Raw genomic sequence first — 20329 nt, forward strand, 5'->3', positions numbered from 1 at the left:
ATCAACAGAACTATCCAGACTTTGATGACAAGCTGGTGACGACCGTTAATTAGAATAAGTTGTGTTGATGCAGGGAAACAACTAAAACATGCAGGACACCGGCCCTCGAGGACCGACTTTGGACACCCCTGCTTTAGACAAACACTCATTTTGTCGCGAAAAAATGCCATCATTCATTTGATTTAGGAGACATTGTAACTTCTGGAATAACATTTTCTGTTGTGGCGTTGTTTGTGTCCGAGGCTCTGGTGCGATGCCAAAGGACCGTCAACAGAGAACCTGGGGTGTGGTCCTCAACAGGGTCTCAGGCAGCAGGGGGCGCAGTACTCCCCTGCTGTCTGGCCTTTTCCCCCTAAACCAGCGAGCAAGACACATCACATGACACCGTCGGGGGAAGACTACGGGTGTAGTAGAAACAGGTCATGGTAAAGAAGCTCTTTAACCCGTCTGAAATAAGTAACGGGAACTAGTTTTTATCCAAAGTATCACTGAGGCATGTGTCCATGGACCGGTGGGTCCGTAGACCAGTGGGACCATGGACCAGTGGGTCCATGGACCAGTGGGTCCGTAGACCAGTGAGTCCGTAGACCAGTGGATCCATAGACCAGTGAGTCCGTAGACCAGTGAGTCCGTAGACCAGTGGATCCATAGACCAGTGAGTCCGTAGACCAGTGGGTCCGTAGACCAGTGGGTCCGTAGACCAGTGGATCCGTAGACCAGTGGGTCCATAGACCAGTGAGTCCGTAGACCAGTGGGTCCGTAGACCAGTGGGTCCGTAGACCAGTGGATCCGTAGACCAGTGGGTCCATAGACCAGTGGGTCCATAGACCAGTGAGTCCGTAGACCAGTGAGTCCGTAGACCAGTGGATCTGTAGACCAGTGGGTCCATAGACCAGTGAGTCTGTAGACCAGTGGGTCCGTAGACCAGTGAGTCCGTAGACCAGTGGATCCATAGACCAGTGGGTCCATAGACCAGTGAGTCTGTAGACCAGTGGGTCCGTAGACCAGTGAGTCCGTAGACCAGTGGATCCATAGACCAGTGGGTCCATAGACCAGTGAGTCCGTAGACCAGTGAGTCCGTAGACCAGTGGATCTGTAGACCAGTGGGTCCATAGACCAGTGAGTCCGTAGACCAGTGGATCCATAGACCAGTGGGTCCATGGACCAGTGAGTCCGTAGACCAGTGGGTCCATAGACCAGTGGATCCGTAGACCAGTGGGTCCGTAGACCAGTGAGTCCGTAGACCAGTGGATCCATAGACCAGTGAGTCCGTAGACCAGTGGATCCATAGACCAGTGGGTCCGTAGACCAGTGGGACCAGTGGGTCCGTAGACCAGTGGGTCCGTAGACCAGTGAGTCCATAGACCAGTGGGTCTGTAGACCAGTGGGTCCGTAGACCAGTGGATCCGTAGACCAGTGAGTCCGTAGACCAGTGTCCTTCGACCAGTGAGTCCGTAGACCAGTGGGACCATGGACCAGTGGGTCCATGGACCAGTGGGTCCGTAGACCAGTGAGTCCGTAGACCAGTGAGTCCGTAGACCAGTGGATCCATAGACCAGTGAGTCCGTAGACCAGTGGGTCCGTAGACCAGTGGGTCCGTAGACCAGTGGATCCGTAGACCAGTGGGTCCATAGACCAGTGAGTCCGTAGACCAGTGGGTCCATAGACCAGTGAGTCTGTAGACCAGTGGGTCCGTAGACCAGTGAGTCCGTAGACCAGTGGATCCATAGACCAGTGGGTCCATTGACCAGTGAGTCCGTAGACCAGTGAGTCCGTAGACCAGTGGATCTGTAGACCAGTGAGTCCGTAGACCAGTGGATCCATAGACCAGTGGATCCATAGACCAGTGGGTCCATGGACCAGTGAGTCCGTAGACCAGTGGGTCCATAGACCAGTGGATCCGTAGACCAGTGGGTCCGTAGACCAGTGGATCCATAGACCAGTGGGTCCGTAGACCAGTGGGACCAGTGGGTCCGTAGACCAGTGGGTCCGTAGACCAGTGAGTCCATAGACCAGTGGGTCTGTAGACCAGTGGGTCCGTAGACCAGTGGATCCGTAGACCAGTGAGTCCGTAGACCAGTGTCCTTCGACCAGTGAGTCCGTAGACCAGTGAGTCCGTAGACCAGTGTCCTTCGACCAGTGGGTCCGTACACCAGTGGGTCCATAGACCAGTGGGTCCATGGACCAGTGAGTCCGTAGTCCAGTGGGTCCATGGACCAGTGGATCCGTAGACCAGTGAGTCCGTAGACCAGTGTCCTTCGACCAGTGAGTCCTTCGACCAGTGAGTCCGTAGACCAGTGGGTCCGTAGACCAGTGTCCTTCGACCAGTGGGTCCATAGACCAGTGGGTCCATGGACCAGTGAGTCCGTAGTCCAGTGGGTCCGTAGACCAGTGGGTCCATAGACCAGTGGGTCCATGGACCAGTGGGTCCGTAGACCAGTGGGTCCGTAGACCAGTGAGTCCGTAGACCAGTGGGTCCATGGACCAGTGGGTGCGTAGACCAGTGAGTCCGTAGACCAGTGGATCCGTAGACCAGTGGGTCCATAGACCAGTGAGTCCGTAGACCAGTGGGTCCATAGACCAGTGAGTCTGTAGACCAGTGGGTCCGTAGACCAGTGAGTCCGTAGACCAGTGGATCCATAGACCAGTGGGTCCATAGACCAGTGAGTCCGTAGACCAGTGAGTCCGTAGACCAGTGGATCCATAGACCAGTGAGTCCGTAGACCAGTGGGTCCGTAGACCAGTGGGTCCGTAGACCAGTGGATCCGTAGACCAGTGGGTCCATAGACCAGTGAGTCCGTAGACCAGTGGGTCCATAGACCAGTGGGTCCATAGACCAGTGAGTCCGTAGACCAGTGAGTCCGTAGACCAGTGGATCTGTAGACCAGTGGGTCCATAGACCAGTGAGTCTGTAGACCAGTGGGTCCGTAGACCAGTGAGTCCGTAGACCAGTGGATCCATAGACCAGTGGGTCCATAGACCAGTGAGTCTGTAGACCAGTGGGTCCGTAGACCAGTGAGTCCGTAGACCAGTGGATCCATAGACCAGTGGGTCCATAGACCAGTGAGTCCGTAGACCAGTGAGTCCGTAGACCAGTGGATCTGTAGACCAGTGGGTCCATAGACCAGTGAGTCCGTAGACCAGTGGATCCATAGACCAGTGGGTCCATGGACCAGTGAGTCCGTAGACCAGTGGGTCCATAGACCAGTGGATCCGTAGACCAGTGGGTCCGTAGACCAGTGAGTCCGTAGACCAGTGGATCCATAGACCAGTGAGTCCGTAGACCAGTGGATCCATAGACCAGTGGGTCCGTAGACCAGTGGGACCAGTGGGTCCGTAGACCAGTGGGTCCGTAGACCAGTGAGTCCATAGACCAGTGGGTCTGTAGACCAGTGGGTCCGTAGACCAGTGGATCCGTAGACCAGTGAGTCCGTAGACCAGTGTCCTTCGACCAGTGAGTCCGTAGACCAGTGGGACCATGGACCAGTGGGTCCATGGACCAGTGGGTCCGTAGACCAGTGAGTCCGTAGACCAGTGAGTCCGTAGACCAGTGGATCCATAGACCAGTGAGTCCGTAGACCAGTGGGTCCGTAGACCAGTGGGTCCGTAGACCAGTGGATCCGTAGACCAGTGGGTCCATAGACCAGTGAGTCCGTAGACCAGTGGGTCCATAGACCAGTGAGTCTGTAGACCAGTGGGTCCGTAGACCAGTGAGTCCGTAGACCAGTGGATCCATAGACCAGTGGGTCCATTGACCAGTGAGTCCGTAGACCAGTGAGTCCGTAGACCAGTGGATCTGTAGACCAGTGGGTCCATAGACCAGTGAGTCCGTAGACCAGTGGATCCATAGACCAGTGGGTCCATGGACCAGTGAGTCCGTAGACCAGTGGGTCCATAGACCAGTGGATCCGTAGACCAGTGGGTCCGTAGACCAGTGGATCCATAGACCAGTGGGTCCGTAGACCAGTGGGACCAGTGGGTCCGTAGACCAGTGGGTCCGTAGACCAGTGAGTCCATAGACCAGTGGGTCTGTAGACCAGTGGGTCCGTAGACCAGTGGATCCGTAGACCAGTGAGTCCGTAGACCAGTGTCCTTCGACCAGTGAGTCCGTAGACCAGTGAGTCCGTAGACCAGTGTCCTTCGACCAGTGGGTCCGTACACCAGTGGGTCCATAGACCAGTGGGTCCATGGACCAGTGAGTCCGTAGTCCAGTGGGTCCATGGACCAGTGGATCCGTAGACCAGTGAGTCCGTAGACCAGTGTCCTTCGACCAGTGAGTCCTTCGACCAGTGAGTCCGTAGACCAGTGGGTCCGTAGACCAGTGTCCTTCGACCAGTGGGTCCATAGACCAGTGGGTCCATGGACCAGTGAGTCCGTAGTCCAGTGGGTCCGTAGACCAGTGGGTCCATAGACCAGTGGGTCCATGGACCAGTGGGTCCGTAGACCAGTGGGTCCGTAGACCAGTGAGTCCGTAGACCAGTGGGTCCATGGACCAGTGGGTGCGTAGACCAGTGAGTCCGTAGACCAGTGGATCCGTAGACCAGTGGGTCCATAGACCAGTGAGTCCGTAGACCAGTGGGTCCATAGACCAGTGAGTCTGTAGACCAGTGGGTCCGTAGACCAGTGAGTCCGTAGACCAGTGGATCCATAGACCAGTGGGTCCATAGACCAGTGAGTCCGTAGACCAGTGAGTCCGTAGACCAGTGGATCTGTAGACCAGTGGGTCCATAGACCAGTGAGTCCGTAGACCAGTGGATCCATAGACCAGTGGGTCCATAGACCAGTGAGTCCGTAGACCAGTGGGTCCATAGACCAGTGGATCCGTAGACCAGTGGGTCCGTAGACCAGTGAGTCCGTAGACCAGTGGATCCATAGACCAGTGAGTCCGTAGACCAGTGGATCCATAGACCAGTGGGTCCGTAGACCAGTGGGACCAGTGGGTCCGTAGACCAGTGGGTCCGTAGACCAGTGAGTCCATAGACCAGTGGGTCTGTAGACCAGTGGGTCTGTAGACCAGTGGATCCGTAGACCAGTGAGTCCGTAGACCAGTGTCCTTCGACCAGTGGGTCCGTAGACCAGTGAGTCCGTAGACCAGTGTCCCTCGACCAGTGGGTCCATAGACCAGTGGGTCCATGGACCAGTGAGTCCGTAGTCCAGTGGGTCCATGGACCAGTGGATCCGTAGACCAGTGAGTCCATAGACCAGTGTCCTTCGACCAGTGAGTCCGTAGACCAGTGAGTCCGTAGACCAGTGTCCTTCGACCAGTGGGTCCATAGACCAGTGGGTCCATAGACCAGTGGGTCCGTAGACCAGTGAGTCCGTAGTCCAGTGGGTCCGTAGACCAGTGTCCTTCGACCAGTGGGTCCATAGACCAGTGGGTCCATAGACCAGTGAGTCCGTAGACCAGTGAGTCCGTAGACCAGTGTCCTTCGACCAGTGGGTCCATAGACCAGTGGGTCCATAGACCAGTGGGTCCGTAGACCAGTGAGTCCGTAGTCCAGTGGGTCCGTAGACCAGTGTCCTTCGACCAGTGGGTCCATAGACCAGTGAGTCCATAGACCAGTGAGTCCATAGACCAGTGGGTCCATAGACCAGTGGGTCCTTAGACCAGTGGGTCTGTAGACCAGTCGGTCCGTAGACCAGTGGGTCTTTAGACCAGTGGGTCCGTAGACCAGTCGGTCCGTAGACCAGTGGGTCCGTAGACCAGTGGGTCCGTGGACCAGTGAGTCCGTAGACCAGTGGGTCTTTAGACCAGTGAGTCCGTAGACCAGTGGGTCCGTAGACCAGTGAGTCCGTAGACCAGTGGGCAAGACGGTAGAAATGGGTCCTGATTCGTCAGCCTGGAAGATCTGCAGACTTGAGCAACCATCTGCCATGTTTTCGCCCCCCCATCCCTCCAGTCCTCCGTGGTGGGAGTCTGCATAAAGAACCCAGAGCCTTCTCCTTCTCCTTCAGTCCACCAGCATCTCAGGGAAAAGGAGGCCAGTTGATAGGGGGCTTACAGCTTCTTTGAGAGTGTTGTGATAAATAATGAATGCGTAAAGAACAGATCTTTTAAGTTTCCTTACTTTCCATCCATCCCCTTCCATCTTTGCATTCGCTCATCCATCCGCCCTTAACGCTACAACATTAGGGGATATTCAGCCGGCTCGTCATAAATATTTTAACCTCCAAGTCAGCGTCGCGCCCGCCCTCCCCTCCCCTCCCCTCGGCAGCTCTTAACCGCCACCACTTGAGGATAACGCAGCCTTCTGACCCATGAAGATATTGACCAAACACTGATAGTGAGTACATTCCCCGGGACCAGCCATTTAGGTTCAACGTGTGTGGGCCTCCACGGGAGAGGATGCCAGTGGAACTGCATCTGCTGAAATGGCGACTCTTCAATGAACAATGGATCTACGATCCTTCATCGATTTATGAGTAATGAATCAAGGAAGAAAGAAAGGAGCATGCCAATCTAAATCTGGACTGATCGTGCCCTTGGAGCGGGAAAAAAAGTTATATCTACATTTCTTTTTTATTTTGATGTAATTTAAAACCTTGCACATGATGTAGCAAAAGTGAGAAATACATGTTTGAAAGTAAATGTCATGCATTTCTGATAAATGAACGTCCTCCCCTTGTAAGACGCTGCAGAATGAGCAACAGTAGCACAAAGAACTCCCGAATTTGATTCAAGCCCAAGAAAAGACAAAAGAGCTAAAAGAGCTGCAGCGACTTATTTCACTGATTTAGATGGATTCTTACAGACACAGCTTTGTAAAATGAAAAAAAAAAAAAAGGAGCTTTCAATAATACTCTCCAATACACGTGGAACAGGAACGCCACTAAAATGATTAAGAACCTCACAGAGACCAAGCACATCTCCCTCAGTGTCCAGTTCAAAAATGACCAACTTCTCCCAGCAGTTACACAGCAGCCAGACTCTCTGAAGCATCAGCTGAACAAGGTCTCGTCTCTCTTACCCTGATGAGCAGCGCTGTTAGCGACATGCATAACCTCAGAGGCGAGTGGATCAGAGCATTCAAGTGTAAACTAGGGCAAAGCTCCAGCTCTGCACCTTCTAGATCTGCTCCTATACGGATGCAGGTCCTGCAGAGGAACAGGCAGCTGCACGCCGGAGCGTACGCACACTGCCCTCTGTCATGCATGTACAAGTACACTCCCACATACAAACACAGATTCACACACCTGTTTTGGCAAGTCTTTTACCAATCCGGTCCCGTCTGGTGTGTCCAGGTCTGGTCCGCCGTGCGAGTGAGAGGACAGAGGAGAGCCGGTCTCACCCCCAGCACAGTCCGGCGCAGACAGCTCGCTGTTATAGATGCACTGACAAGTGAAAGGAGGGAGGCGTGGTTTCACATGAGATAAATAAAGAGGGAGGGAATGAGGGAGGAGAGAGGCTCCCTCAATCTACAATTCAATTTTGCTCTCACTCCCCTTTTCAACAGCCGTTTTGTCCTCCTGGGCTTTTAATATATTCCCCTTGAGTGTTGCTTCTGCTTTTTCATTCCCCTCCCGGCCTGGTGTTAGTCGCCGGTTTTCATTACTTTTAGCCTGTTTCCCTGCTTGTCATATTTCCTCTGTCTCCCCAGAGCCCTCATTCATGGGCAAAAAGGACAGAGGCATGTGTGTGTGTGTGTTTGTGTGTGTGTGTGCACAAGACAGTGGAGCAGAGTAGCCATCTGTTGGAGCCTGAGAGCTTCACTTATTCACAGTTTCATGAAGGCAGAGGTACACAGAGGAGTGGAGGAGAAAGGAGTGGGAGGGAACCGAAGATCAATCTTAAACGCTGTAGGGTTGAGGAGGGACGGCTCCCACAGCGTGTCTGCCGGGCTGGCACGGACCCGTGCGCTGGCCCAGGGGGTGCAGCAGGCACCGGGGACGGAATCTCAGGGCACTAAACAAGCACAGAGAAAAGGAAATGCACACCCTAAACTAATCCACACTCCAAAACTGCGTGACTGCACACACAAACTCACGGAAATCCACATCACCACTCATCTTTTTGGACCAAACAAATAGAATCTATCAAGATAATAGTAGACAGGGGGGCCGGGGGGTCGGGGACAAAAAAAAACCACCCACATCCAAAGCAGGGGCGTCAATTGGGTATGGCAAGGTACGGCAGCCGCCACACCTTTGCTTCGAGAGAAAATGTAAATGTTTGTTTTTTTTAAATACATTTATGGAATTACTCTGTCTATTTGTATTGATTATTCTATTATTTAATACATATAAAATAACTACAAATGCAAATCAGAACAACATGATCGATTTCACTATTATACACTGCAAAAACTCAAAATCTTAAGAATATTTGTCTTATTTCTAGTTAAAATGTCTAATTTTTAGTCAAAAAAATCTCATTACATTTAAGACAAGACTCAAAAACTCAAAAAACAACAATTATCACCTGTTTCAAGATCTTCACTTAAAATAAGTAGAACATTTTTTTTGCTTGTAATGAGAAGATAAATCTTGTCCCAATGGCAGATTTTTCTACTTATTTCAATTGAATTTACTTGAAACAGGTGAAAATGGTCAAATAAGTTATTTTTCTGCTGATGACCCTTGTTTTAAGTGTAATGAGACTAAAAATTACTAAAAATTAGACATTTTAACTAGAAATAAGACAATTATTCCTGGTAAGATTTTGAGTTTTTGCAGTGTGAGTGAGACTGCATTTGAAAAAGTTCCAATTTTCTTGACCACACAGATAAGCTACATAGCAGACTTGTGTGATGAGTATTTGCTGGACGTGTTGATTGATACTCTAGTTAATGTGACTCGTAACCTTGCCATACCTTAGCTTTGACTGAATTGACGCCACTGATCCAAAGGAGTCCTTCCATCACAGCAGAGCTAAGGGAGATATCTTGTTTGGCTGTTTAAGCCGGCTGTATCTCCTGATCTGCTGTCACCTCCCATCCCTGACCAGGGAGGAGAGGCGCTGCGGAGGGCGGCCGAGGGTGGAGGCATCCATCTCTGTCTGCACCAGCCGTCCCATGATGGATGCACCCGTTTATCCCTCTCTGCAGGTTATTTAGATGCAGTCCCAGCCACAGAGATTAGTGATGGAGAACCTCTGCAGCTCATTGCCTCTCCTCCCACCCCATCTAATCAATATCACTCTTGTCTGTTATCTGCATTTTGAGGTATTTCTCCATGAAAATTTGAAGGAGTGAAATAAACGGAGATTAATTGTCAGCCCCGTCTTCGTCTTTTCAATTACGGCGTCTGCAATGGATCACCCATCTGTCAGTTTGGTTCACGGGGCTGTTATTGTCATGGTAAAAAGATGAAATCATGCCGCTGTGGGTGTGTGTGTGTGTGTGTGGGGGGGGGGGGGTCAAATCCAGATGCAGAACAAACTGTTCAGAGCAGGGGATTGACAGGTGTTTGCAGAAAATGACTTATCCTGTTTTAACATCAGCATTCAACACCAATCCTTTGAAATTATGTAGAACCTTAACCTTATTTAAAAGAAACTTAGAAAATAAATATGATTTCTTTATGTCAAATTAATGATTGGTGATGCTTGCTATGTTGAGTTGGGTATTTATTTAATTAGTGATTTGATTAGACTTTGTAAGGATGAAGGTAACATGTAGACTGCACCTTTATTTTAAATTTTTTTTATTTCTTGAGGAATTTTTGTTATCCCCATGGAGGCAATTTGTTTTACTGTCAGTCTTTTCTCTTACTTCTTGCTTTCATTTCATTACTTTAATTAATCCTTTTGAGGGTAGGCAAATAATAAGCTTTGCTTCAGCCTACACCTTTTTCGGTCTAGGACAGGGGTCGGCAACCCGCGGCTCTAGAGCCGCATGCGGCTCTTTAGCGCCGCCCTGGTGGCTCATGGAGCTTTTTCAAAAATGTTTGACCTTTTTTTTCCTTTTTTCCCCTTTTTTTCTCTTTTCTTCTTCTTTTTCCTTTCCTTTTTAATCTCGACATTTCGACTTTTTTCTCAAAATGTTGACTTTTTTCTCAACATTTCGACTTTTTTCTCAACATTTCTACTTTTTTCTCAAAGTGCTTAATGAAAAAAAAAATCTTCCCCCAGTTATAACTAATATAGATACATGCAGTATGTATTGCCTTCATTCTAAGGTTTATACAAGACTTTTCATTTTTTGCGGCTCCAGACATATTGGTTTTTTGTGTTTTTGGTCCAATATGGCTCTTTAAACATTTTGGGTTGCCGACCCCTGGTCTAGATGGTATTTGTATATTGGAAACCTTTTTGTAATGTTTTCTTTGAACAGTGTATTAGTTTTCTTGTTGTAATTTTTATTCTTTTTTTTAGTGATGTCATGACCGAAATAAACTAAACTAAACTAATCCTGCAAAAACAAAACCAAGAAAAAAAAAGAAGCATTATCATTCCAGCCAGTGGAACCCCAGTGTTGGGGAGGAACGGACTGCATGTACCGCCGTTACATATTTATAATACAAAGTTTGAGTAACTGTATTCTGGTATAGTTACTGTTTTAAGCTGGGGCATTTAAAATACAGTTACTTTCATAACACCATTTAAATACTTTCATATTTTCCCACCAAAGATATATAATAAATAAATATAATCTACATGTTGCGTGCTTTGAGAAATTCCCATAAGGCGCCTAAAAACTCCCGGGTAGCAGTAAGTAAGTAAGTAAGTAAAGTTTATTTCTAGCTCACCTTTCACAGACAAGGGAATGTCACAAAGAATAGACACAATACAATAAAAGTAAAATACAATAAAAACAAGATGATACAGATAAAAGGTCCTAGAATAAAAGTACATCAAATCAACATGATGGTCATAAAACAACCGTCTCACTACTGATGTTTCAAAGCTGGAGAAACAGGAGGGTTTTTAGTTTGATCTTAACCTTTGTACTGTCTTTGGGTCAAAATGACCTAATTCTCCTGTTCCTTCTTTCCTCCTGCTCTCTCCTTCCTTCTTCCTTCCTCTTTCCTCCTTTCCTTCTTTCTTTTCTCCCTTCCTTCCTTCCTTCCTTCCTTCCTTCTTTCCTCCCTTCCTTCCTTCTTTTCTCCCCTCATACATTCTTTCCTTGTTTTCTCCTTTCCTCCCTTTCGCCTTCCTTCTTTTTTCCCTTCCTTCCTTCCTTCCTTCCTTCCTTCCTTCCTTCCTTCCTTCCTTCCTTCCTTCCTTCCTTCCTTCCTTCCTTCCTTCTTTACTCCCTTCCTGCCTTCTTTTCTCCCTTCCTTCCTTCTTTTCTCCCTTCCTTCCTTCTTTTCTCCCTTCCTTCCTTCTTTCCTCCCCTTCTTTCCTTCCTTCCTTCCTTCTTTTCTCCCTTCCTTCCTTCTTTCCTTCCTTCCTTCCTTCCTTCCTTCCTTCTTTTTTCCCTTCCTTCCTTATTTTCTCCCTTCCTTCCTTCTTTTCTCCCTTCCTTCCTTCCTTCCTTCTTTCCTTCCTTCTTTCCTTCCTTCCTTCCTTCCTTCCTTCCTTCCTTCCTTCCTTCCTTCCTTCCTTCTTTTTTCCCTTCCTTCCTTATTTTCTCCCTTCCTTCCTTCTTTTCTCCCTTCCTTCCTTCTTTTCTTCTTTCCTTATTTTTTCCCTCCCTTCCTTCTTTCCTTCCTTCCTTCCTTCCTTCTTTTCTTTCTTCCTTCCTTCCTTCTTTTCTTCCTTCCTTCTTTCCTCCCTTCTTCCCTTCCTCCTTCCATGACCTGAAGACAGCACAAGTGTTAAAAGCATGGATGGAGTAGAGACGGTGAGAGATTGTTCCAGAGCCTCGGTGCGACGGCCTGGAAGTAGCGATCTCCAAGGGGCGTAGTAGGTCCTGGGTGTGGGAGGGGCCGGACCATGCAGAGCTCTGAATGTCAGCACCAACATTTTAAAGTTAAAACGAAAAGGAACAGTGAAGAGTTTTTAAAATTGGGGTGATGTGAGCCCTTCTATTTGAGCAGGTCAGCAGCTTTGCTGCAGAGTTTTGGACTTACTGAAGAAGAGACGGTTCTACGGAAGAGTATTAGGGCCAGGCAGGAGAAAAATAAAAATAATATTTTAGAGGAGGAAGATTTTTTTTTCATTATGCACTTCGAGGAAAAAGTCAAAATGTCGAGAAAAAAGTCGAAATGTCGAGAAAAAAGTCAAAATTTGTTGACGATATTGATTTGAAATACATTTCACACATATTCAGTTGCATAACTTCAGAAACGTACCCTTAACGTTCCACTCCAAGGATGTAAGTTAATTAGTTAGTAACGGCTGCTGCTGCAGAGCTGTCAGTCGCTCTAAGTGGATTTGATGGACCAGAGATTTATTCCACTTTATTCATCAAATTGTATTGCAACTTTATTCTCGAAATTTTTAACTTTATCCACGAAATTTCGACTTTATTCTTGAAATTGTATTTAAACATTAATCTCGAAATTTCGACTTTTTTCTCGAAGTGCACAATAAAAAAAAAATCTTCCCCTCTCAAATATTTTTTCTCCTGCATGGCCCTAATACTCTTCCATACGGTTCCTTCTTGTTTAAGCAAGAAAACAAACTGTTGCACTCGTCCAAACGAGATGACACAAAAGCAGGAATAATTAGCTCAAGATGATTTTTTGAAACAACTGTTCTTAGTTTGGAGATATTCCTCAACTGGTAAAAACAGTTCCTCGTGGTGTTCTAATGACATTTCTTTGCAAGCAGCTAGGATTGCCGCACTAGCATGCGTGTTTAGGTTGGATTCAGACCAAAAGTGGCTGGAGTTCCCAGAGCCGAGTCAATGCAACTCAAATGATGGAAAAATGCCCTCAACATCCAAAAGTAAGATTATTTATTTTACCGGTGTCTGTTATGACTAGTTTTACTTGTTAGTGCTCTCTTACCGGACTGTTACCGTATTGTATTGATTCACTGAGGTCATTTCTCTCACATACACATTTCCGAGTTAGCATTGGCTTGTTGTTGTGGTGGCATTTTTAACGTAAATTTGATTGAAGTAGCTATCAAAGTTTTCAATTTGAAATTAAATCAACGTCAGTTCACAAGAGCCGACTCAGTACCTTTATTAAATATAAAGAAAAATGCAATTAACTTACACTTGGCTGTGGGCTTGAATAGGAGTATAGGCGATAATGAGCACGCACATCACTATCACTGGGAACGATCGCTTCTATGCAAATTATTCAGTAATACTATTTTAGAAATACCATTTAAGATTACAATAAAAAAATACACCGAAAACATAACTTAAATATAGCAAATCAAAGATACATGAAATGTAATCAATTGGTAATAATATGTTTTTGTTTTGTTTTTATATACAAAATTGTTTTAATGATATACAATAGTAGAATGTACTGTTCATATTATTGATATTATGGGTGCACTTGCATGCATTCTTAATTTTGTTCTTCTTATAGACAACAATTAGCCAGTAACATCAATAAAACTGGATATCTATTTGCACTATTCTGAAGAGTTTAGTTTTAGATTATACTTTATGGAAGAGCATTGATTGGTTTTACCATAGGTAGGTACGCAGAAATGTAAAAATATTTAAAAGTTAAATTTGGTGCTATGTTCAAGCACTTTGTCACTTTATTACAGAAAAAGAAAAATGTTTAAATAAAGAAAAAAAATATTTTTTTACAACAATATATTAGTTATTGATTTGATTCTTATCCAGTAAATAATGAACTTTGGTATTAATATGCCCTCTGTTCCTGCGTCTGTGCATTTGCCAGGAGAGTGTGATTTCCTGATAGTGGTAAGTGAGTTTGTAAGAACAACTGTAGTCTTCATTTTTGTAATTATACGCAATATTTACACATAAATATAATGACAATCAATGTGAAGTATTCTAAAAGTTTTCAAAGTATTCAGAATACAATACTCTGATAAGACAAAGTAACAGAATACGTTACAAAATACATTTCAAGGCAAGTATTCAGTATAGAGGGAATGTGCATGACGTCACAGATCCGACTAAACAGCAGGTTACACCCACTGAGTGTCAGAAAGACTGAGAGTCAGAAAGACTGAGAGTCAGAAAGACTGAGTGTCAGAAAGACTGAGTGGCAGAAAGACTGAGTGGCAGAAAGACTGAGTGGCAGAAAGACTGAGTGGCAGAAAGACTGAGTGGCAGAAAGACTGAGTGGCAGAAAGACTGAGTGGCAGAAAGACTGAGTGTCAGCGTAAACTTTCAGTTTGAGCAACTGGAAAACATCTAAAATGGGAAAGAGCTGTTGTGCGATCGACTGTACTCATAGATTTAGCAAGAAATCAGAATTATCGTTTTACAGACCGACGAAAAATAATTTTAAGAGAGACAAATGGATCACTGCAATTCACAGAAACAACTGGATTCCAGACACCGAAACGTGGATTTGTGGTTCCCATTTTGTATCAGGTAATGTTGGATTTTTGGGTAGCTAACGTTAAACGGTCAAATCATAAAGTTCGGTGTCCTCATCACTATAATTTCTAGAACCAAGCGTCAAGACTTTTGTACGCCTTCAAGCTTTGCTTCATGTATTTCCCCGGCGTAGAAATAAAGTACATATAAAAATCAGGAAACTGGATTGGTGGCCAAATATTAATGTCCATGGACCACTGGTTCAATTCAATTTTCAATTCAATTTTATTTATATAGCGTCTAATACAACAGATGTTGTCTCTAGACGCTTTCCAGAGACCCAGAACATGAACATAAACATGAACATAAACCCCCGAGCAATTATTACATAAACTATGGCAGGTAAAAACTCCCATAGTGGGAGAAAAGCCTTAAGCCAAACAGTGGCAAGAAAAACTCCCCTTTAGGAGGGAAGAAACCTTGAGCAGGACCAGGCTCATAAGGGGGGACCCTCCTGCCGAAGGCCAGACTGGGGGAGTCAGGGACGTCAGCAGCACAGCAGGCAGGTGGAAGCAGGAAGTAGGTTCTTGGTAACTGTACCAAATATTAATGTCCATGGACCACTGGTTCTTGGTAACTGTACCAAATATTAATGTCCATGGACCACTGGTTCTTGGTAACTGTACCAAATATTAATGTCCATGGACCACTGGTTGTTGGTAACTGTACCAAATATTAATGTCCATGGACCACTGGTTCTTGGTAACTGTACCAAATATTAATGTCCATGGACCACTGGTTGTTGGTAACTGTACCAAATATTAATGTCCATGGACCACTGGTTCTTGGTAACTGTACCAAATATTAATGTCCATGGACCACTGGTTCTTGGTAACTGTACCAAATATTAATGTCCATGGACCACTGGTTCTTGGTAACTGTACCAAATATTAATGTCCATGGACCACTGGTTGTTGGTAACTGTACCAAATATTAATGTCCATGGACCACTGGTTCTTGGTAACTGTACCAAATATTAATGTCCATGGACCACTGGTTGTTGGTAACTGTACCAAATATTAATGTCCATGGACCACTGGTTGTTGGTAACTGTACCAAATATTAATGTCCATGGACCACTGGTTCTTGGTAACTGTACCAAATATTAATGTCCATGGACCACTGGTTCAATTCAATTTTATTTATATAGCGTCTAATACAACAGATGTTGTCTCTAGACGCTTTCCAGAGACCCAGAACATGAACACATGAACATGAACATTAATGTCCATGAACCACTGGTTCTTGGTAACTGTATGGGTCACTGTCAAGCAAGGGCGTAGGTTTGCATAGGGACGGTAGGGACATAACACTAGCAACTTTTCAGGAGGTTCAAATTGTCCACACCAACTTTTAAGCAACCTTATTTGCATTATATAATGAGTTCAGATATAAAGGTAATTTAGATAGTCTTCCCAAATGTTGTAAGGATATAATTGACCCTACCATTATTAAGTGAATTATTTTCATTATGTTCACACTTACATTTACCCCTTTTCACTTGCTGAATTGCCCGTCCATTTTTTTTTCCTCGAATGCACATTTGATTGGCTGATGACTTTATTTATTTTAGTTTTTTCAGTTATATTTCAATTTATTCATTTATTTAGACAGACAATGTTGAGTGGTCTTAAGACAAATGTTTATTTTTTGCATTCTGGATAGTTAAGAGATTATTAATACATTTGTATTTATTGTGTATGTTAATATAATTTAAGTTATGTTCAAATATTGCAATTTAAATTGCCAATAAAATCCTGGAATATTCTGGAAGTTTTCAAAATGTTTCTTTAGTAGTTTTTGAAAACAAAGGTTTGAATGGAACCGTGTATCAGGTGAACCAATACACATGAAAGTTAGTATAAGTCAATACAGATTTATTTTGCATTGATCATTTAGCCTATCAATTAATTAGGTTCATATTCGTGACAAATGTAGCCCTGACCCCCGTTCACCCAATCTGTTTGAGACTCACTGGTTTGGAGTGAGTCTGCTAAAGGGGGAGGGCACAGTTCCTGGACCAGTGGTGGACGATTTTATCCACTGGTGTGATGATTCCTTTTTAAACTTAAATGTGACAAAGACCAAGGACATGTGCATTGATTTTAGGAGGAACCCAAACCCACTACCGTTAACAGTAATTAAGGGGGAGAGTGTGGCGCGAGTCACAACTTTTAAGTACTTGGGTGTGGTCATCAACAACAAGTTGTCTTTTAATGAGAACACAGATGCTGTGTATAAAAAATCGCAACAGCGCTTGCACTTTCTCCGGATGCTTAACCGGTTTGGAGTGTGCAACAAATTAATGATCATGTTCTACCACTCTGTGATTGAAGCTGTCCTGACATTCGCCATTATCTCCTGGTTTGGAAGCCTCTCACTAGTAGATAAAAAGAGGCTGGAACACATAGTTAAAGTTGCCAGCAAAATCATTGGTGTTGCCCTCCCTGATTTGCCTACTGTCTTTGGCAGGAGGGAAACATCCAAGGCTCATGACATCCTACAGTGTCCTGACCATCCTCTCCATGCCCAGTTTGAACTCTTACCCTCTGGCAGGAGATTCAGATTGCCCAGGACCAGATCTAACAGACTGAAAAATTATTTTATAACTCACGCCATCACCTGCTCTATGCTCTGTGTTTTTGTGCCTTTTATGTTCTATGTTTCTTGGTTTTATTCCCCCCTGTAAAGGGAATTTCCCCTCTGGGGGATAATAAAATGAAATTGAAGTGAAATTGAATTGAATTGAATTGTGACAAATGTAGCCCTGACCCCCGTTCACCCAATCTGTTTGGTCTTATTAATGTCCCGTCCCCAGCAAAAAGTACATGCAGGTTATGCCGTTATATCGTCCCTACCAATGTTGAGACCAAACCTACGCCCTTGCTGTCAAGTCCAACTTCCTTTAATTTAAGCCGATAATCGGCTGTTATCCCGTCTTCTCCACTAGTTGCAGCTGTTTTTGCCACTCAGTGAGAGTAAGGGGGGAGGGGTCCAGTGGGAAAGTGACATCAATGCATACCCTCTATTCAGTCACTAAAAACAAAGTATTCTTCCCAGCACTGTGGAAACCACAAGCCCTCAAAAAACAGTGGATTAAGCTGTTTTAAGACTCCAATTATTCATTTCTGCAACATCTGCATATAAGATCCGGCCTGAGACTCTGGAGCGTCTTCTATAAAGGATCTATCTACAGCTCCTACACACTGGATTACCGAGCGTACCCCAGAGATGCCCGTGTTTTTCCTGAGCGCTGCTGACATGCCAACACAGCAGCCCAGCGACACCACTTAAGCACATGGTTTATTCATGCTGGCGCTCCCCGACTGCTTCTCACGCACACTGAGCCGCGTCGACCCGCCGACTCCTGATTGGGTTTAACCAGATCAACGGCTGCGTTCTCCATCAAATCAGTGCGTGAGCAGGAGAACTTTCCTCATGCATTGTGGCTTACACATGTCAACGTCCCCCAGATTCCTCCCACAGAGGCAGAACTAAAGTACACCGATGAAAGATTAAGAAGACAAAACGAGCAGCGTGTAAAAGACGAGGCAAATATCTGCATATTGACGGAGAGAAACATCCAGACTTGAAAGCCACAGGTCCGCGGCCCCAGACCTTGGGAGCCGCTTTTATCTTCTCTGTTTTCTTCTTCAATGAATACAAAGTGGAAAGGCCTTGTTCACAACCTTTGCATGGTAACGCCAGGGCAGGTGCATGAATAAAAATGACTGATTTCTCCTCTGGCCTCGCAGAAGGACAGCTCTATTGTATCATGCTGAGATCTTGTCCTTGGCTGGGTGCAGGCTGCAGCAAATGAGTGTGTTCCTTCCCTCGCTGTGTGTACCAGGCTGGGATGGAGAGTTTTGCTTCTATTATATTTGTGTTATAAGCCAGGGGGTTCAAGGCTGAATGCTCTTCAGCACGACCGCCGCACACACACACACACACACACACACACACACACACACACACACACACACACACACACACACACACACACACACACACACACACACACACACACACACACTGCCCTCAGTTCACGCTGTGAATCCCTGTTTTAGTGTGTGTGTCACCATGGCTACGTTATGGAGAGAGACAGAGATGCTGGAAGGAAATGAGAAAGAGAGAGAGAGGGATAGAGGAGAAGACCAGAGGAGTGACAGTTTAAGGATTCAAGGACATGTGACGGACACATCCCAGAGCGAGGTTTTGGTCCAACTATCAATACTAGAGTTGAGGGGGGATGAGGGGGGATGGCATCCCCCCTGTAAAACTGCCATCCCTCCTTTCCATCCCTTATGTCATTTCACCAATGAATGTGGTTTTACTGCTATTTCAACATTTAGAGTCATCACCAGAAAAATAACACCAGAAAAATAACTTATTTCACAATTTTCACCTGTTTCAAGTACATTTTCACTTGAAATAAGTAGAAAAATCTGCCAGTGGAACAAGATTTATCTTCTCATTACAAGCAAAAAAATCTTGTTCCACTGGCAGATTTTTCTACTTATTTCAAGTGAAAATCTACTTGAAACAGGTGAAAATTGTTGTTTTTTCCAGTGATGAGTCTTGTTTTAAGTGTAATGAGATTTTTTTTACTAAAATGAGACATTTTAACTAGAAATAAGACAAATATTCTTGTTAAGATTGTGAGTTTTTGCAGTGATCCATGTTACTTATCCTGTGAAGGACAGAGTCATATTGATAAGTTCAGAAAAGTGTTTTTTATTGTTGTGTTTTGATGTATTTGATGTAAGCCCAGTGGATATTTAAAGCTTACAGAAGGCTGCATTTAACTGCTGCTATGTCATTCCTGCAGGTGTATTGGTCAGTGCTATTATTTGTAATATATTATATTTGTCACGAGTGGGGGTAGAGGTGTGGACCCAAACGCAGGAGAGAGAGGGAGGCCGGAGGCAGGAGTTCTCCAAAACAAAAGGATTTATTCCACAACTGGTAAAAACAAAAGCACTGCTTGGCAGGATCTAAACTCAACAAAAACAGGAATCCAAAAAAACAGGGGAAACATGGAGGGAACAAACAGTACGGACCGACCGGGAACGAAGGAATGACAAGACCAGATATATACAGGGGATAACGAGACACGACGAGACACAGGTGCAGACACAATCAGGGCAAATGGGAAACAGGAGGGACAGAACTGAAACTCAAACTGGGGGGAAGTGTCAAACCCTGACAATATTATTTGTAATCAGCACAAATGATATGTCCCCATATGATAAAATCCACCATCCCCCCTGATTTTTTTTTACAACTTGAGTACTGCCTACTAAGCCCTGTGGAAACCGCTAACATCTGCGCCAGACTGAAGCTAAACGCTTCTGTGAGTCTGTGAAGCTCAAATAAACTAAACAGGTCTGTTTAAGAACAATGGCCAGCATTTCCTATGTTCTTGAATTAGCACATTATCCTCTGATCATTACATCCCAGCAGCGACACACGCCAGACTTTGTCCTGGCAAGTCTCATATGGACCATGTGATTGTCTTCATCACTGTGTCACACACGAGCAGAGTTGTGTTACGCACGGCCGTTTCCCCAGCAGAGCGGCCTAAAGGTCATGTCACAGTCATTCGTGAGTCACCAGTGAGTCACTCAGTTCCTGACGGTACAAATACAAAACAAGGACGTTTCCTCGGTGCAGAATCTGATTTTTTTTTATCGTTTTGTTCAGGCTGAAGAAAGTCTGAATTAGAGGTATGAAATACAATACAGCAATGTTTTCTGCCTTGTTAAAAGTACTAAACATTGTTGATTTACTTTTCTTTTCCCCCATTCTTTTACAACAAATGATGGATGAAGACAAATAGGATGAAAAAAAAAATGTATCATTTATTGTGCACTGTAGCAGGGCTAGTGCTACGGGGCCTGACCAACAGGATAGAGAGGACACGGAGTTTAGTGCAGAACCCTTCTTTATTACCAGAACACAGT

The 20329-nt window shown here is 45.3% G+C and overlaps 1 protein-coding gene across 1 annotated transcript in view; it reads right to left on the reverse strand.

The window, feature by feature from the left end:
• The window catches only part of sulf2a (sulfatase 2a), an 83598-nt gene extending 76265 nt beyond the window's left edge, over positions 1-7333 (reverse strand). Inside the window, 1 exon segment of the mRNA XM_061728079.1 lies at positions 7195-7333. The gene's annotated coding sequence lies outside the window, so the exon portion shown is untranslated.
• Positions 7334-20329: the final 12996 nt, after the last annotated feature.

Source organism: Cololabis saira, chromosome 8 (assembly GCF_033807715.1).
Source record: "Cololabis saira isolate AMF1-May2022 chromosome 8, fColSai1.1, whole genome shotgun sequence".
Taxonomy (NCBI): domain Eukaryota; kingdom Metazoa; phylum Chordata; class Actinopteri; order Beloniformes; family Belonidae; genus Cololabis; species Cololabis saira.